Genomic DNA, 6,067 nt, shown 5'->3' with positions numbered 1-6,067 from the left:
ACATAAAACCGATCCTCGCACTCTGTGGAGGCCAATGGGGAAGCGAGGAGGCGGCAAGACCCGCCCTCGGAACCTCGGAGTCCTTTCCTCCCAGACCCCCGGGCGCCTAGTCCACCTGTTGCCGCCAACTTGGAACGCTGTACTCCTGACCCTCGGCCCAGGCCACCCCAGCTGCCCTGGCTTATTCGGGCGGTGCCCAGATTTATGGGTCCTGGGGTAGCATTCCTCCAGCGCCGCCCCGCGACTCCCCACCCCTACGGGTGCCCGCCCCGGCGCACACCTCGGGGACTGGGCCGAACAGGAGGTTGGGGAGCACGAGGTGGGATCAGAAGGTGGGGAGGATGGAGATTTCGTGGGATGGTTGGAGGTCGGGCCGGGAGTGGGGATAGGGCGAACTAGGGAGGGCGGAGGTGCTTGGAGCGGGAGTGCGAGGCCTTTGTTCTTAGGGCTAGAACAAGGAAGGACACGTTGGGGCCATGGGAATACTGTAGTAGGGGCTGGAATCCTGCAGAGCAAGTGCCTGGAAATAGCGAATAGAAAGTATTACTATTAATGCAGACCGTCAAGAAATACTCAGAACGTGAAGGCCCATTATTTTTGCAGGAGTCAGCACTTCTGTTTTCAACCTTGTGTATTTAAACCAGTATTTTTCTCCAAGGCATTTTTCAATTTCTCAGTAATTAGCCACAACCAGTGAAAACAGTAATCAATGAAACAGCTATTAACCCTCGCCTTCATTCAGCCAAGTTTTGAGAGCAGATACAATGTTACTTCATTAAAAATCGTGAAGGCTGTTCTTTTAGGATCTGTCCGTTTCCTGGAAAATGAGACCAATGGGTGTGACCTGCTCGGGCAGACACCCTGCCGGCAGCTGAATCACGGGTCTTCATTATGATTTCCTCTAGCCCAGATAAGCTGGGAGGAGAAAGTGACAGCCTAAAAGTAAATTTCTGTTTGAGATTAAATATTTCATTTCTTCTGTGAGCCTTTTCTGGTCTCCTTAGTCGTAGACAGGAAGTAAATGCTTGTTCATGGGAGAGCACATGAAGTTGTTGAGAAGAAAACGGGCCATACCCCACCAGGGATAATGACATTCCAACCTACCCAGAGAAAAAGGAATGGCATGATCGGCCCTTACAAGGCCCCTGAGCTAAGAATGAGCTAAGTACAGGGGAGGACAACAGGGGGAGGGGGGGAATGCTCAGGCCAATGCTGTACTATGTTGTGTTTTAAAGTTCTAAATCGAGATATATTCCCAAAATTGAAATGCACAGCTATTAAACTGATGAGTTGGTGGCAAACTATTGCCCTTCAGTGACAGATGTTGGTCAGCAGTTATAAAATGCTGTCCATGAAACGGGCAGAGACAAATCCAGCATATCCTGCTCACATTAGATGCATAGTGCACATTTGTCACATTGAGTTTAAAGTGCTGTCTTTTGCTGAAAAGCAGCATAGTATAGAAGAAAGCTTAGGTAGATTCCATCATATCTGAGTTCCAATTCCACTCATTAGTCCCTATGATTGTATACTATAATGTGTGAGTCCAGTTCCTTGTAAATAAATTGAAGGTAATTCCTGTTTCACAGGGTCGGGTTTGATCAGATGCTGGATGTGAATGAGTACAGCACTGCCCAAGAGGCATCCTTTCTTTGGGAATTGACTAGTCCTGGAGGGTTGTCCTTGTGACTAGTGCGAGAACGCGTTTCTGAATTCAAGTAATTCTTTTGCCTTTCTCTTGGCCATCCTCCTTAATCTTCGCTCCCTTGACCCAGCAACAAGTAACCCCAGGAGTGTAGGAAACTGGGGAAAGCTGAGGGAGGACACAGATTCTCCTAGAGGCCAGGCTCCTCCTCCAGAGCCTCCTGTGCTCACTGACGTGGCCGGGTTGGCGGTAGCTGCGAGGCTCACTGGATTGGGCTGTCAGTGAGGATATATACTGCTGTGCTCTCTGTTTGGGTTCTGGGCCACAGAACCACAGAATCTGGAGTTTAATGGCTTCACTTGTGAAGGTCATTTGGAGTCCTTGGTGGGGTAGGTGTGTCAGCAACCAACAGTGGACCCAATCTTGCAGCCCAGAGATGAGTTTTGGCCCTGGTTACAGACGTGACCGGTCCATGACCTCTTGGCCTCTGCCAGAAACAGCAGTGTTATTTCTCTCTCAGGACAATCCAGATTTCCAGGGCAGCCCATAGGCCCTCAGTGGCAGGTTTAAAGCAGAAGTGTTTATCACTTTGGACTTTATATGCCCTTTCCAGAGCCAGACCAAGTAGATCTTTAAATTTATTCTGTGCCTTCCTTCAGACTCCCAACATCTCTTCAATCCCACCAGGATGGCACAAGAGTTCCTCCCCGCCCCCCTCCGAAAAATTCTAGAAGGAAGAGGAAGTTGGTTTTTTTGGAGTTAAGGATAAAGAGAGAACAGGCTATCTGTGTGGGAAAGGGAAGCCTTCATGGAGGAGACATGGAGGGTTGGTTAGGATAGAGATGGGTATGGGAAGGCCATTCCGGGGAAAAGGAACAGTGAAGAATGTTTTCTGAATGCAACTGTGTATCTAGGTCCCCCCTCCTGAGGAAATGCCCCATCAGCACTTGGAAGAGGGAAGAAGCTTGAGGAGTCCTTGTTCATTCCAGTGGAAGTACAACCTCAGCCAGGGTCTCTTGTCAGCTGATGGGACCTCCAGCAAGCAGTCTTTCTCTAGCTCAGGACTGCTAGGGCTCCCAAGAAAAGCCTCCCCAGGGTGGGTTAATCCTGCCCACAAAAACCTCCCTTTGAGGCCCTGTGCTTTCTCCTTTTCCCCTACAAGTGTAGCCAGAGTTCAGGCTCCTTAAGATGCAATTGTAAGCAGATCTTATCCCTCAAAAGTCATCAAGATTTGGAAGACCACCGAGAAAGGCACTGGTGAGCAATGGGTCAAGTGCCCCCTTCGCCAGAAGTCCTCTTGCTGCATGCAGTTCACCAGTCTGCTTTTTCCTTGGCACTATGCTTCCAGTCTCCCCCTCTGTGCTCACTGGCTACCAGCTAACCTGACCCACTTATTCCGGAAAGGATGGCTAGGACTAAGGAGACTTTGTCTCTGTCCTAGATAAGATAATGTTGGCGGGCAATGCTTTAACTTAAAGGGTGGCATGTTTGGCCCCATTGCAGGGGGGTTCTGAAATACTTACAGAAAGTCCTATCCTCCAGAGAGAATGTCCCTTCGAATGAATTGAAGCCTACTTTATTCCCACCCTTTCTGGGGGAGGAGAACTCTGAGGGAATTGTGACTCATGAATTCCTTGCCACCACTCCCAAATTGGGCCCAGAAGCTGAGACAGCTTCCAAACCTCCATCTCAGAATCCATCCTGTGAGAAGCTGGTAAGTAACCCAGTAATGACTCAGCACCAGACTCTTTTCTCTCTCTCTCTCGCCCCACTGGCCAGTACCAAAGGCAGAATCAAGCAGAAGGCCCTTCCCCTATGGATGGCCACATCCTCCCCACAAACGAGTCAAGGCCACACCCTGCATGGATGGAAAATTACAGTAAGAGAGAAGAAGAAGGTTAAACTCCCCGGGGTTTTTGAGTTCCCAATCCAGAAATCACAGCCATCTACTCTCCACCTGGAACATATTGTGAGGTAAATAGTTCTTTTCCTGGCCCTGACCCTAGCCCTAACGAAGCATGTCCAGGTCTAAATGCAGTAAGGCTGCTTGAGCCTGGGAGTATATGAAAAGAGGCCACTGGCAACCTCTGCGTGCAGGATGTGTAATAGCCTCGGCCTCTGAAGGAGGATGATCTCTTGCTCAGACCTGGCTTTCACAGGCCCCATCTCCCCACCTCCAAGGTAGCCAGCCAGGCCTGGGTGAGGGAAAGGGGCTTCCCAAATCCCTCTGCAGGCTGTGAGAGAATTCCTCTCCAGAAGCCCTGCAAGTTTCTCTGCAATGGAGGCATTCTTGTCATAGGGTGTTCTTTTTCTTTTTAATAGGGTTTTAATTAGATTTGTTTTACAACCATATATGGGTATATTCTGAATTTTTTCAGATGTGATTGTGTATGGCTCTCAAACATCTCAGATTCAAAGTCCTGTTGCTTTTATATGGGACACTATAAAATGGGATTCAGTAAGTCTTCAGTGTCATGGTAGCTCTGTGACTTTAAGTGAAACAATGCATAACTGGACCAATTTTATCATAAGTTAATTGATATAAAAAAAGACCATTATTCAATGTTCTAACAAAAATTGACACCCATGAGACTAGCTCAGGTATTTGAATATTTCTGGTAATATACACTACCTGTTCATTACTTCTCGTTCCATCATTTACTAGAACTTATGTCATCTGCCACTGATAAAGAAAAATTATAAGAAATGCTTATAATTTCTTAACAGCTGAGAAAAGTCCATTAACATTTTCTGAAAATAGAGCAAAAATGTTGTTATACCATTTGAGTAACCAAGCACCTGGGTTCAGTTGCTGGAACGTCAGTGGGAACAGTTTGAGAACCTCTGGGGAAGTAAAAGAATGGCTCAGAGCTCAGGTCCTAGTTGGGCAGAGCTGGTGAAAACCCAGGATTGCCACTACCCAGCTGTTAGAACCTGGACACGTTATTTAAGGTCCCTAAAGAAAACCTTTAGTTGTCAGAATTAAATGAAAACCTTAGTGAAATCTGAAGAGCTACAGAGCAGAGAACCAGAACAGCTGTTCTGGAATCAGGCTGCCGGTCAGTTGCTGGCAAATCACTATCCTCTGTGCCTGTTTTCTCATCTGCAAAGTGGGACTTTATAGGCCCACTTTATAGGCTCCTTGTGAGAATTACATTAGTTAATACATGCAGAGACCTGACAATGCCAAGCACACAGTAAGCCAAAGTGTTAGCAAATTATTCAAGTGCTCATCGTAATGGCCCCCACCTGCCCAGTAAGGCCTAAAAGACGTTAGCAGTCTCGGACACCACACAGAGAAGCTTCCAGGCTCCTCCCTGACGGGGTCATTTTTGTGAGGCCTTCTGCTAGACCTGAACCCAGAATGGGGCAGAGGGCCTTAGGAGACTTGTAGTCAGAAGTAGTCTTGATCAAGATCAGGTACAGAAGTTAAAGAAACAGCAACTAGGGAGATGGACCTGAAGAATGGCACTTCTAAGTTAAGGCAAGTCAGGAACTACAAAGCCGGTAAGGTACCCAGGCAAAGGTTATCTCCAAAGTAGGGTGAAGGTAATGCAAGAAAATACCTGGTCTAGTACAGGCTAGAAGTAAATCAGGAAGCTGACAGAATGAAAAAACCTACACAGGCATACATGGTTTTATGACGTTTCATGTTACTGCACTTCTCTGGTGTATTTTTTACAAACTCTTAAAGGGAAGACCCTCCACCAGAAAAGATGATGAGCCACCTCTCTGTGAGACTTGCTCTATTGGGGTGGTGTGGAACCAAACCCCCAGTCTCTCCAAGGTCTGCGTGCACTTGAAAAGCCAGGCTTGTTTAAATGCTTTTTAACTTTTGTGCTTTCATTCCTGTTTTCTTCATTAATAGTTCATAAACTATTTCATTACTATTTCAAGGTCAAACCTGTCTCTTACAACTGACTTAAGGTTTTAAGTACATGGAGCACGCCTGGAAGGCTAGCAGAGGTTGGCGATGGGAAGGAATTTCAACAGGGAGATGGATTTCACCGGAACAGTTAGATCTAGAAACAGCTGTCTTCCTTCACCTTGCTCGCCTTGGAGAATGTGGACTTTGTTTTATTATGGGAGGCTGCATTTCCTTAGGATCTCTTTATAGATCTCAAGTTAGAGACCAACCCAACTTCCTGCACCTGCGGGCTCTCCCCGCCACCTCCCTATCCCAAAGGAAAAAAAACAGCTGGGAGGAGGCAGAGAGCAAGGGAGAGTGGGTGGGTTTTGTGCAGAAAGCAGAGCTCCTGATCTGACCCAGTTTCTAGAGGGAGGAAATCTGAAGTGCTTTGGCTCAGTGATCCTTTTCAATCTGGAGGAACATAGTTAATCAGTGGTATTCTATACCCTTCTCAGTTTGTGTCATCTGCGTACCTGTTCAGTTTCCCTTCCTTACCTAATCCGTTGATAAAA

This window comes from Rhinolophus sinicus, chromosome 3, assembly GCF_057876585.1.
Source record: "Rhinolophus sinicus isolate RSI-liver-muscle chromosome 3, RSI-T2T, whole genome shotgun sequence".
In the NCBI taxonomy this organism is placed as follows: Eukaryota; Metazoa; Chordata; class Mammalia; order Chiroptera; family Rhinolophidae; genus Rhinolophus; species Rhinolophus sinicus.
Note: the sequence above shows the minus strand (reverse complement) of the source record.